This window comes from Bos indicus, chromosome X (genome assembly GCF_029378745.1).
Source record: "Bos indicus isolate NIAB-ARS_2022 breed Sahiwal x Tharparkar chromosome X, NIAB-ARS_B.indTharparkar_mat_pri_1.0, whole genome shotgun sequence".
Lineage (NCBI taxonomy): Eukaryota > Metazoa > Chordata > Mammalia > Artiodactyla > Bovidae > Bos > Bos indicus.
The window spans coordinates 72,601,225-72,615,938 of NC_091789.1; the positions used below are offsets into that span (position 1 = coordinate 72,601,225).

Sequence of the window (14,714 nt, forward strand, 5' to 3'; positions counted from 1 at the left end):
AAGTCAATATATACTGAATAATGCAACAAATGAGATCAAAAACACTCTGTAGGGAACCAACAGTAGAATAACAGAGGCAGAAGATAGGGTAAGTGAGGTAGAAGATAGAATGGTAGAAATAAATGAAACAGTGAGGAAAAAAGAAAAACGAATTAAAAGAAATGAGGACAACGTCAGAGACTTCTGGGACAATGGTAAACGCCCCAACATTCGAATCATAGGAGTCCCAGAAGAAGAAGACAAAAAGAAAGACCATGAGAAAATACTTGAGGAAATAATAGTTGAAAACTTCCCTAAAATGGGGAAGGAAATAATCACCCAAGTCCAAGAAACACAGAGAGTCCAAAACAGGACAAACCCAAGGTGAAACACCCCAAGACACATATTAATCAAATTAACAAAGATCAAACACAAGGAACAAATATTAAAAGCAGCAAGGGAAAAAAAAATAAACAAATAACAAGGAACACGTACAGACTGAAAGTGAAGGGCTGGAAAAAGATGTTCCAGGCAAATAGAGACCAAAAGAAAGCAGGAGTAGCAAATCTCATATCTGATAAAATAGACTTTAAAATAAAGGCTATAAAAAAAAAGAAGGACACTACATAATGATCAAAGGATCAATCCAAGAAGAACATATAACAATTATAAATATATGTACCCAACATAGGAGCACTACAATATGTAAGACAAATGCTAACAAGTATGAAAAGGGAAATTAATAATAACACAATAATAGTGGGAGACTTCAATACCTCACTCACACCTATGGACAGATCAACTAAACAATAAATTAACAAGGAAACACAAACTTTAAATGATACAATAGAAAAGTTAGACCTAATTGATATCTATAGGATATTTCACCCCAAAACAATAAATGTCACCTTTTTCTCAAGCACACACGGAAGGTTTTCCATAATAGATCACATCCTGGGCCATAAATCTAGCCTTGGTAAATTAAAAAAAAAAAAAAATTGAAATCATTCTAAGCATCCTTTCTGACCACAGTGCAGTAACATTAGATCTCAATTACAGGAGAAAAACTATTAAAAATTCCAACATATGGAGGCTGAAAAACATGCTGCTGAATAACCAACAAATCACAGAATAAATCAAAAAAGAAATCAAAATATGCATAGAAACGAATGAAAATGAAAACACAACAACCCAAAAACCTGTGGGACACTGTAAAAAACAGTGCTAAGGGAAAGGTTCATAGCAATTCAAGCATACCTCAAGAAAAAACAACAACAAAAAATTCAAATAAATAACCTAACTCTACACCTAAAGCAACTAGAAAAGAAGAAATGAAGAATCCCTGGTTTAGTGGAAGGAAAGAAATCTTAAAAATTATGGCAGAAATAAATGCAAAAGAAACAAAAGAGATCATAGCAAAAATTAACAAAGCCAAACCTGGTTCTTTGAGATGATACATAAAACTGATAAACCATTAGCCAGACTCATCAAGAAACAAAGGGAGAAAAATCAAATCAATAAAATTAGAAATGAAAATGGAGAGATCACAGCAGACAACACAGAAATACAAAGGATCATAAGAGACTACTATCAGCAACTATATGCCAATAAAATGGACAATATGGACGAAATGGACAGATTCTTAGAAAAGTACAACTTTTCGAAACTGAACCAGGAAGAAATAGAAAATCTTAAAAGACACATCACAAGCGTGGAAATTGAAACTATAATCAGAAATCTTCCAGCAAACAAAAGCCCATGTCTAGATGGTTTCACAGCTGAATTCTACCAAAAATTTAAAAAAGAGCTAACACCTATACTACTCAAGCTCTTCCAGAAAATTGCAGAGGAAGGTAAACTTCCAAACTCATTCTATGAGGCCACCATCACCCTAATACCAAAACCTGACAAAGATGCCACAAAAAAAGAAAACTTCAGGCCAATATCACTGATGAATATAGATGAAAAAATCTTTAACAAAATTCAGGCAAACAGAATCCAACAACACATTAAAAAGATCATACATCATGACCAAGTGAGCTTTATCCCAGGGATGCAAGAATTCTTCAATATCTGCAAATCAGTCAATGTAATACACCATATTAACAAATTGAAAAATAAAAACATATGATTACCTCAATAGACGCAAAGAAAGCCTTTGACAAAATTCAACATCCATTTATGATTAAAAAAAAAAAAAAAAACCTCCAGAAAGCAGGAATAGAAGCAACATATTTCAACATAATAAAAGGTATATATGACAAACCAACAGCAAACACTATCCTCAATGGTGAAAAAATGAAAGCATTTCCCCTAAAGTGAGGAACAAGACAAGGGTGCCCACTCTCACCACTACTATTCAACATAGTTTTGGAAGTTTTAGCCACAGCAATCAGAGCTGAAAAAGAAATAAAAAGAACCCATTTTGGAAAAGAAGAAGTAAAACTCTCACTGTTTGCAGACAACATGATCTTCTACATAGAAAACCTTAAATAAAAAGACGCTTACTCCTTGGAAGGAAAGTTACGACCAACCTAGATATCATATTCAAAAGCAGAGACATTACTTTGCCAACAAAGGTCCATCTAGTCAAGGCTATGGTTTTTCCAGTAGTCATATATGGATGTGACAGTTGGACTGTGAAGAAAGCTGAGGGCCGAAGAATTGATGCTTTTGAACTGTGGTGTTGGAGAAGACTCTTGAGAGTCCCTTGGACTGCAAGGAGATCCAACCAGTCCATTCTGAAGGAGATCAGCCCTGGGATTTCTTTGGAAGGAATGGTGCTAAAGCTGAAACTCCAGTACTTTGGCCACCTCATGTGAAGAGTTGACTCATTGGAAAAGACTCTGATGCTGTGAGGGATTTGGGGCAGAAGGAGAAGGGGACGACAGAGGATGAGATGGCTGGATGGCATCACCGACTCGATGGATGTGAGTTTGAGTGAACTCTGGGAGTTGGTGATGGACAGGGAGGCCTGGCATACTGCAGTTCATGGGGTCGCAAAGAGTCGGACACGACTGAGCAACTGAACTGAACTGAACTGAACTGAACTGAAAGACTCCACCAGAAAATTACTAGAGCTAATCAATTAATATAGTAAAGTTGCAGGATATAACATCAACACACAGAAATCCCTTGCATTCCTATACACTAACAATGAGAAAACAGAAAGAGAAATTAAGGAAACAATTCCATTCACTGTTGCAAGGAAAAGACTAAAATACTCAGGAATATATTACCTAAAGAAACAAAAGTCCTATACATATAAAACTATGAAACACTGGTGAAATAAATCGAAGAGGACACTAATAGATGGAGAAATATACCGTGTTCATGGTTTGGAAGAATCAATATAGTGAAAATGAGTATACTCCCGAAAGCAATCTATAGATTCAATGCAATCCCTATCAAGCTACCAATGGTATTTTTCACAGAGCTAGAACAAATAATTTCACAATTTGTACAGAAATACAAGACTTCCCTGGTGGCTCAGATGGTAAAGCCTCTGTCTACAATGCAGGAGACCCAGGTTCGATCCCTGGGTTGGGAAGATCCCCTGGAGAAGGAAATGACAATCCACTCCAGTACTATTGCCTGGAAAATCCCATGGACAGAGGAGCCTGGTAGGCTACAGTCCATGGGGTCACAAAGAGTCGAATTTGTATGGAAATACAAAAAACCTCACATAGCCAAAGCGATCTTGAGAAAGAAGAATGGAACTGGAGGAATCAACCTGCCTCACTTCAGGCTCTATACAAAGCCACAGTCATCAAGACAGTATGGTACTGGCACAAAGACAGAAATATCAATCAATGGAACAAAATAGAAAGCCTAGAGATAAATCCATGCGCCTATGGACACCTTATCTTTGACAAAAGAGGCAAGAATATACAATGGAGAAAAGACAATCTCTTTAACAAATGGTGCTGGGAAAACTTGGCAATGACTTTTAAAAGAATGAAACTAGACCACTTTCTCACACCATACACAGTAATAAACTCAAAATGGATTAAAGATCTAAATGTAAGACCAGAAACTATAAAACTGCTAGAGGAGAACATAGGCAAAACACTCTCTGATATAAATCACAGCAGGATCCTCTATGACCAACGTCCCAGAATATTGGAAATAAAAGCAAAAATTAAAAAAATGGGGCCTAATTAAAATTAAAAGCTTCTGCACAACAAAGGAAACTATAAGCAAGGTAAAAAGACAGTCGCCAGTCCAGGTTCGATGCACAGTACTGGATGCTTGGGGCTGGTGCACTGGGACGACCCAGAGGGAGGGTAGGGGAGGGAGGAGGGCGGAGGGTTCAGGATGGGGAACGCGGGTATACCTGTGGTGGATTCATTTCGATATTTGGCAAAACTAATACAATATTGTAAAGTTTAAAAATAAAATAAAATGAAAAAAAAGGAAAAAAAAAGAAGTGAAATAATAAACAGATGTGTTCATTTCTGTAAAAAAAAAAAAGAATGGGAGAAAATAATAGCAAATGACTCTGTGCAACCCCATAGATGGCAGCCCACCAGGCTCCCCCGTCCCTGGGATTCTCCAGGCAAGAACACTGGAGTGGGTTGCCATTTCCTTCTCCAAATAGAAAATGAAACAACTGACAAAGAATTAATCTAAAAAATATACAAGGAAGTCTGCAATTCCAGAAAAATAAATGACCCAATCAAAAAATGGGCCAACGATCTAAACAGAAATTTCTCCAAAGAAGAGATACAGATGGCTAACAAACACATGAAAAGATGCTCAACATTACTCATTATCAGAGAAATGCACATCAAAACCACAATGAGGTACCATTTCAGGCCAGTCAGAATGGCTGCTATCCAAAAGCCTACAAGCAATAAATGCTGGAGAGGGTGTGGAGTAAAGGGAACCCTCTTACACTGTTGGTGGGAATGCAAACTAGTACAACCACTATGGAGAATAGTGTGGAGATTCCTTAAAAATCTAGAACTAGAACTGCCATACAACCCAGCAATCCCACTGCTGGGCATACACACCGAGGAAACCAGAATTGAAAGAGACACATGTACCCCAATGTTCATCGCAGCACTGTTTATAATAGCCAGGACATGGAAGTAACCTAGATGTTCATCAGCAGGTGAATTAAGAAAGCTGTGGTACATATACACAATGGAGTATTACTCAGCCATTAAAAAGAATACATTTGAATCAGTTCTAATGAGGTAGATGAAACTGGAGCCTATTATACAGATGAAGTAAGTCAGAAATAAAAACACCAATACAGAATACGGTAGGAACCTGAAACGTCTTGAAGTTGTCTGAAGAGTCTTCAATCACTATGTCAAGCAACACAGATATTTCTCTTTCTTCATATGATGAAGATCAGGGATCTAAACTTATCCGAAAAGCTAGAGAGGCACCATTTGTCCCCATTGGAATGGCAGGTTTTGCAGCAATTGTTGCATATGGATTATATAGATTGAAGAGCAGGGGACATACTAAAATGTCTGTTCACCTGATCCACATGCGTGTGGCAGCCCAAGGCTTTGTTGTGGGAGCAATGACTCTTGGTATGGGCTATTCCCTGTATCAAGAATTCTGGGGGAAACCTAAACCTTAGAAGAGGAGATGCTGTCTTGGTCGTCTTGGTGGTGCTTGCTTTAGTTAGACATCTCATATTGAGGTTACATGTTTATGCTGAAAATAAATTGTTTGGGTCAGACAAGAACATGGTAATTTGAAAATTGGCCTCCTTTCTTGCAGGCTTGATTTGCCTGGTGACCAAGTTACTGGTGACTAGTTCACTAGCTAGGTCATTCAGGGGAGTCAGACCAGCACAAAAGAAACATGTCACTTTTAAATACACTTGATAGTGGTACCTGTCCACCTTCTTAAACTCTTCTGTTGAAATTAGTTCTAAAGAAGACAACATGCCAATCCTGAAAATGCTCCCAGTTGCTGCAGAATATCATATGCTTTTGATGTAATGTAGGAATCCTATTTACCCCAGTTAATGTAACTTTCTGACGGCCTTGTGGACTGAGAACTATTTTAAGGGCTGGTTGGCTCTTGAGGAACCCTTTCAGAACAGTGCATGGAATACAACATTATAAACCTCCCTGCAAGTCTGTGTGTGTTTTTAAACCAAAACTAAAAAGCTGGTAACAGAGCCACTTTGAAGTAGTATTTATTTTAGAATCATAAACATGAGAGTAACTTAACTTGTGGATCCCTTTTAGCTCTTTAGTAATTGCAGAATTATATTTTGCTGCTGTTATATTAGAATAATTTTAAATTATTTTGAAACATGTATTTTAAGTGCTAATGCAAAGGTAAATGAAAAACACTTTTTAAATGTGTGCAGTATGTTTATTTTCTCCAAAAGTATCATCAACTAAATAAAATCCCTACAATGGAAGTCATTGATGAGCAAGCTGGTTTGGTCAGACATTATACAAACTTTGGTATATCACAGAATGCTTTGTTGTACTTGTGAATTCTCGTCTAACCTGAATTTACATTCCATGGTGATAACATGGTAAATGTAGTATTATTAAAGTAAATGAACACACACACACAAAAAAAACCCAATACAGCATAATAACACATATATATGGAATTTAGAAAAATGGTAAGGATAACCCTGTATGTGAGACAGCAAAAGAGACACAGATGTATAGAACAGTCTTTTGGACTCTGTGGGATAGGGCAAAGGTGATATGATTTGGGAGAATGGCATTGAAACGTGTATTATCATACGTGAAACCAATCGCCAGTCCAGGTTCGATGCATGATACAGGATGCTCGGGGCTGGTGCACTGGGATGACCCAGAGGGATGGGATGGGGAGGAAGGTGGGGGGGGAGGGTTTCAGGATGGAGAACACATGTACACCTGTGGCAGATCCATGTCAATGTATGGCAAAACCAGTATAATATTGTAAAGTAATTAGCATCTAATTAAAATAAATAAATTTGTATTAAAAAGAGAGAAAAAAATAAAAAGCAGAGACATTACTCCCCCAGCAAAGGTCCATATAGTCATAGCTATGGTTTTCCAGTAGTCATGTATGGATTTGAGAGTTGGTCCATAAAGGAAGCTGAGTCCTGAAGAGTTGATGCTTTTGAACTGTGATGTTGGAGAAGACTGTTGAGAGTCCCTTGGACTGCCAGGAGATCCAATCAGTCATCCTAAAATAACTCAGTCCTGAATATTCATTGGATGATGCTAAAGACTGATGCTAAAGCTGAAACTCCAATACTTTGGCCACCTGATGTGAAGATCTGACTCATTTGAAAAGACCCTTGATGCTGGGAAAGATTGAAGGCAGGAAGAGCAGGGGATGACAGAGGATGAAACGGTTGGATAGCATTACAGACTCAATGGACATGAATTTGAGTAAACTCCTCTGGAAGATGGTGATGGACAGGGAGGTCTGGCATACTGCAGTCTATGGGTTCACAAAGAATTGGACACAACTAAGCGACTGAACTGAACTGATGATATTTATCTTTCTCATTATGACTTACTTCACTCAGTATGACAATCTCTGGGTCATACATCCATTTTGTTGCCAATGGCATTATTTCATTCTTTTTATGACCCAGTAATATTATTCTGTTGATGGACATTTAGGTTGCTTCCACGTCCTAGCTTTTGTAAATGGGGCTACAATAAACATCGGGGTGCATGTATTTTGTTATTTTTGTTGTTATATAATTGCTTTGCAATGTTCTCTTAGTTTCTACTGTACAATGAAGTGAATCAGCTATATATATACTTATATCCATACCTCTTGAACTTCCCTTCCACTCCCCCATTCCACTCACCTAGGTCATCACAGAGTGCTGAGCTCCTGTACTTTATAGCAGTTTCCCACTGTTTTACACATAGTAGTGTATATATGTCAATTTTAATCCCCCAATTTGTTCTACCCTCCCCTTCCCCTCTGTGTCCACATGTCCGTTCTCTACATTTGCTTGGCTGTTCTTGCCCTGGAAATAGGTTCATCTGTACCATTTTTCTAGACTCCACATATATACCTTAATATACGATATTTGTTTTTCTCTTTCTGACTTACTTCAGTCTGGATGACAGACTCTAGTTCATCCACGTCTCTACAAATGATCCAATTTCATTCTTATTATGGCTAATATTCCTTTGTATATATGTACCACATCTTCTTTATCCATTCATCTGACAGTGGGCATTTAGGTCCCTTCCATGTCCTGCCTATTGTAAATAGTGCTACAATGAACATTGGGGTGTATGTGTCATTTTGAATCATGGTTTTCTCCTGATATATGCCTAATAGTGGGGTTTCTGGGTCATATGTCAGTTCTATTTTTAGTTTTTAGGGAAACCTCCATATGGTTCCCAGTAGTGGCTGTGTCAGTTTACATTCCCACCAACAGTGTAGGAGAGTTCCTTTTCCCTACACCCTCTCCAGCACTTATTGTTTGTAGATTTTTTGATGATATCCATTCTGACTGGTGTTACGTGATACCTCATTGTAGTTTTTATTTGCATTTCTCTAATAATGAGTGATGGTGAGCATTTTTCTTATGCTATTTGGTCACCTGTTTGTCTTCTTTGGAGAAATGTCTATTTAGATCTGGGCTTCCCAAGTGGCTCAGTAGTAAAGAACCCACCTGCAATACAGTAGCCAAAAGAGATGTATGCTTGATCCCTAGGAAGGAAAGATTACCTGGATGAGGAAATGGAAACCCACTTCAGTATTCTTGGCAGGTTAATCCCATGGACAGAGGAGTTTGATGGGCTACATTCCATAAGGTCACAAAGATTGGACATGAATGACCGAAGTGACTGAGCATTCACAGATGCACTATTTCTATCTCCTGCTTATTTTATGATTGAGTTTTTTTTTTTTTTTTTTTTTTAATATTGAGCTGCATTAGCTGTTTGTATATTTTGGAGATTAATCCCTTGCCAGTTGCTTCATTTGCCAATATTTTCTCTCATTCTGAGGGTTCTTTTTGTTTTGTTTATGGCTTCCTTTGCTGTGCAAAAGCTTTTAAGTTTAATTAGGTCCCATTTTTTTTAATTTTTGTTTTTATTTCCATTAATTTAGGGGATGGATCAAAGAGGATCTTGCTGTGATTTATGTCAAGGAGTGTACTGCCTATGTTTTCTTCTAAGAGGTATAAACCTCTGCAGTTTATGCCCTTACATTTAAGTTTTAACCATTTTGAGTTTATTTTTCCATATGGTATTAGGGAGTGTTCTAGTTTCATTTTTTAACATGTGCCTGTTTGGTTTTCTGAGCACCACTTATTGAAGAGGCTGTTTTTTCTCCATTGTATATTCTTGCCTCCTTTGTCATAGATTAGGTGATCATAGGTTCATGGGTTTATCTCTGGGCTTTCTGTCCTGATCCATTGACCTGTATTTCTGTTTTTGTGCCAGTACCATACTGTTTTCATGACTGTAGCTTTGTAATATAGTCTGAAGTCAGGGAAGTTGATCCTTCCAGCACCATTTTTCTTCCTCGAAATTGCTTTTGTGATCTTTTGTGTTTCCATATAAATGCAATCCCTATCAAATTATCAGTGGTAATTTCCACAGAATTAGAGCCTATGTGGTTTGTGGCCCTTTTACTTTTTATACTCCTGAACTGTGTATTATTTTTTCCCCAATGTATCTCTCAGTCCTGAACCTCTTTCCATGTTCCTATCAAAATGAGCCTTTTATTTCTCTCATTCCTCCAGAAATGAAGCAGATAAAGAAAATGATATACTCTCAATTGTTAATGTCTGCTTATGAAATGCTAGTCTGCAGCATAAAATTACCTGGGTTGCCTGGAAAGATTCCAATGCCCCTTGACAGATACACTGAATTAGAAGCTCTTAAGGTAGAGTCTAGAAATGTGTGCTTTACCAGATTTCCCAGATGTTTATACATGCCTGTTTAAAAACCTCTGTGAATACATTCATGCAATAATGACTGTCACAGAGGCTTCTAGAAAAAGCAGTGATGTAAAACAAAGGAGCAATTCTCAGATGGTAATATTTGGTATATAGTGGCGAGCTGCTAGAGACGATGTTCTCTGAGAGGGAATGTCACTGAAATGATATTTCTTGAGTTGCTTATAATTCCTATTATGGATAGTACCTGGGTACTTTTCTGCCTTTTTGAGCTATTAGACTATTTAGTCTCTTCTTCCCTGAGTCCTCTTGCTCCCACTCAGAAGATGCTTAAGCCAGAGATGTTCTCTCTCTTCCTACTATTTTCCTACCATTTCACTAGGGTATAGATAGTGACAAGATCCATATTTGCTCTCTCGTTCTGCCAGAGACCTCACAATACAAAATTAAGAACCATAATACTCATTCTGTAGAACTCACAAAAATTGTTACTATATTTATTAGATCTTTTTGCTTCCCAAAGTCCCTCCCTCATGGCACAATTACTGTGAGGTAAATATCATTATCATAGTTGTTTTAATTAAAGAAATGCAAGTTTAAAAACCAGTGGGTCAGTGGTAGAACATGGAAAGTTAAGAGAATTCCTAATTCCATGCCTTTCATAATTGCCAAAAACTTTATTACAAATTAAACAATAATTTTTATATTCCCCAGTGCAATATTGATTTCAATTACTAGTGCAAATGAAAATTCCAAATATTGGAAAACATATCTAAATCACTGCAATTTTATAATAATCTAATGAGTCTTTATCCCAATTTTAGATTTTTCAAGTTATTGTAGTTTCCATAGGTTGCTTATGTTTTTTAATTCTTCTTTTTAGTTCCTTTGCTTCTTCAAATACTATATTTTTCAAACTATTTATTAGCATTAAAACTAACACAAAGAAGGTCACTTTTGATTGAAGAGCTTGTTTTAAATGACATTATTGTTGATTCAGGATCTATTCACATATTGAGTTATTTCAAAGCCACATCACTTCAGTAACTATAATAGAAAATTGATCTCAATGAGAAATAAGACTCAGAACCTAAAGTGTAATCCTTAATTTTCAAATTGTTTATTGATTGTAACAAGTAAATAGAGATCCAAGTTTTTCACTCTATGTTGCCTTTATTGTGTCACTAATAATGTAAATAGAGCTATAAAATATTGTAATAAGAGTAATGACTTGGAAAAAGCTTACACGTTTACATTTTACAGTAAACTAGAGATCCATCAAGAATTTAAGAGGTCTAACTATTTCATTGTACCCTGTCTCCAGGTCAACCACAAGAGTGATAGAAAGAAGTCTTGCTTACCTTATATAAAAATACAGTTCTGGAAAAAAAAAAAAAAACTATTTTGTCTCAGAGTAAGATAACATAAATTTTTCTACATACCCACGGTCTAATAATGCCCTTATGTCATGACTAGCAAAACTATAATACATTAAAAGGACAGTTTCCTACCCAATTCATCCACAGAATTTCTCTTACATTTTCTCTTTTTTTTTTTTTTACAAAATAGTCATAACTTAGATATCATCACAATTGATCAGTCATCACTAATAAACCTTATTAGAAAGGTTTTATGGGAAAGGAAGGAAAAGTAAACAAGCAAGGAAAGGCTGAACTTTCTGCAAAATTTTGTCTTTTAATACCTCTAAATAACATATTTAATGCTGATTGTTTACACGCAAAAGAAACTATCTGCAGGCTATGTCAGGGATTGTAATTTATTTACTAATTCTACTACTATACTATTACTACTACAGCTATACACACACACACACACACACACACACACACAGAGTGCTATTTTGTAGCCCAGTGAGAATGAAAGGGGAAGATTCTTTTCAATCCATATTTAGCACATATTTTCCAACTTCAGGGGGCACACACTAAAAACTGAAACTGTGATAAAAATTAAAGAAAATAAAAACAAATTTGATAGAATCATTTTAATTTGCATTGGTAGTTCATTTGTTCATGTTACAAATTACACTCCAGAACTTAAGTTCTGAGAAAAATCATACAGTAAGGCTGCTAATCCTCTCCCAAATCTCAAACTGAAGAAGCCAAAGCCAGTTGCTAACAATGCAGGGTATGAATGCAGCCCATCTTCACTCTTATTTTCGCATCTCTGTTTTCCCATGGTGCCCTCTCTACTCATTTGTTTTGCAACCTGAAGTGGGCCTAAGTACACTCAATGAATAGTCCCTTTGCAGAACCCTTGATACTGCTTAGTTTCATATCTTTAAGCAGGGAAGCTAGGTAGAGGGAAGATCAGTATATTTACACTTCAGAAACCCTGGATTTGAAGGCTGGTTTGGTTTTAAAATGTACTCTTCATTTTTATATAGAGTTCAATTTTTCTCCTCTATAAATAGATGGTTTAGATAATTGCTACATTTCCTTTGACTCTTAACATTCTATGATTCACAAGTGTCTGCCTCATTTTCTTTCTGTGGGTTAATTTTGATTTTTCCCTTTTTCTCCTTTTCATAAATGGCTAGGTTAAATATTAAGATATTGAGAATTGAAAGCTCACTTAGTTGCTTAATTATGAACTAAAGACGGTTCATAGGATGGTTCTTTGATGGCTTAGCAGTAAAGAATCCACCTCCAATGCAAGAGATACTGGTTCAATCCCTGGTTCGGGAAGATCCCCTGAAAAAGCAAATGACAACCCACTCCAGTTTTCTTGCCTGCAAAATCCCATGGACAGAGGAACCTGGTGGGCTACAGTCCAAAGTCACAGAGAGTCAGACACGACTGACCATGAGCATGTACTTATGCATGCAAGAAGGGTTCTATTCTGAATCAATGAATGCAAAACAGATAACTACTCTGCAGAGTAAAATAATACCATCACCACAGTAAATACAGTAATAGTGATGACCTTTAATTCTTAGAGGCTCTTGATTACATAGCTCACAAAACCAACACACACACATAACATACATATACACATTTACTCACAAGCATGAATTACAACAGTAAACATGTGTAAGGAGAAAATATTTCTTAGAGAACAAATGAACAAATACTTGACACATGTTATACTAGAATGTCCCAGGATAACACTCATCCAATCTACTTTTTACTCCTCGTTGGGATAGAGTTGTGGTTTTAAGGACAAGTGGTTACAGTGGCCAGTTACAGTGGTCAATTTAAGGGACATCCCAAGTATCTTTGTGTTGATGATGGTGATGGTGGTGACACCAACTTCCATTTATTGAACAAGCATTATGTCCTAGGCAATATTACTATACCAACTCAATGGAAATATCCTTATTTTACAGATAAGGAAACTAAAGCTGAAGAAGACCAAATAAACTTACTGAAGGTGATAAAGCTATTAAGTGACTCTGATATTACTGCAGTTCTGGGGGGTGGGGGTGTCATGTGTTATTTCTGGTTCATATCTAAGACTCAGAGTGGGGGATGCACAGGAATATAAGATACCCAATCTTTTCTCAGGAATCTTCCCCATGACACTAATTTTTCTCTCTCAATAGCCTTTATATTAATGAAGTTCATTTATTTTCTTGAGAGTTTTTAGGTAAAGTCTGCATGAACTTTTTCAATCCATCTCTCTCTTATCACTTTTTTTGTCTCTTTGACTGTGTCACTCTGTCAACATGTTTCTGTGTCTCTCCTAGAGGGCTCCTTTCTCTCTCTCTTTCCATATTTCTCTCTAGTGAGAGAGAAAATAAAATCACTAGGCTGAAAAGATACATAACTATAGAACCTAACACTACACTATCTATAAACTCAGTGGGAAACATCTATGGACATGCAGCTGTGTACAACTTGCTTTCCATTGGCTATTTAAAACTCATAAATGTGAAGAGTAAAATGGTGGCTGCCAGGGGTGAGAGGTGAGAGAGATTTTAGCCATAGTACAGTATTTCAATTATGCAGGATAAATAAGTTTAGAGAGCTAGTGTACAGCTTGGTGACTACCCTTAATAATATGGTATTGTATACTTCAAATTTGCTATGAGAGTAGATCTTAAACTTTCTCACCTCCCAAAAACGTAACAGTGTGAGGCAATTGATATGTTAATTAAGTTTACTCAGGTAATCATTTCACATTGTATACATGAATACACAGTGTATACCAAAATATCACATCTTACACCTTAGATGTACACAATTTTAATTTGTCAATCATACCTCAGTAAATCTGGGGAGGGCAATAAAAAGAAAGAAACAAAACTGAGCAGCAACCTGAAAAAAAAGAGCTATCAAGACATGCAAAGATCTGAGTGGAGAGTTTGAACAACATAAAGGAAGGTAAATACAAAGGATTTAAATCAGAAAATGAGTTTTTGTGTTCTTAGCACAGTATGAATGCCATGGACTTTGGAGAAGAGTGAGTTGGGGGTGATGAGAAATAGGTCAGAGAGTTTAAATAATGTAGAGTCTTGTAAGTCATGGTAGATGACTTCGGAATTTATTCTTAGTGCAGTGGGAAGCCATTGGAGTATACAAAGAAGGAGAGAGCCCTGACATGGTGTGTGTTTTAAAAAGATTATTCTAATTGCTAAGTAGTGGATAGAATGTAGGTGGTCAAGAATAGAAGCAAAGAGACCCATGAAGGGATACTTAAAGTATGTAGGCAAGACTAAGCAAGAGTTGATACTGGCTTGGACTATCCATAGCAGTGGAGGTGGTGAAAAGTGTTTTGATTTTGGATAAATTTTGAAGGTTAAAACTGACATGTCTTGTTGGTGGATTACGTTAGGCTAAGGATATGAAGAAATAACAGTGTCAAAAATGACTCCTAGATTTTTAGCTTTAGCAGTGACATTTATTGAGACAAG

At 36.6% G+C, this 14,714-nt stretch overlaps 1 pseudogene; it reads left to right on the plus strand.

Moving 5' to 3' along the window:
• Positions 1 to 5,245: 5,245 nt before the first annotated feature.
• LOC109565304 (HIG1 domain family member 1A, mitochondrial pseudogene) lies at positions 5,246 to 6,380 on the plus strand (annotated as a pseudogene).
• Positions 6,381 to 14,714: the final 8,334 nt, after the last annotated feature.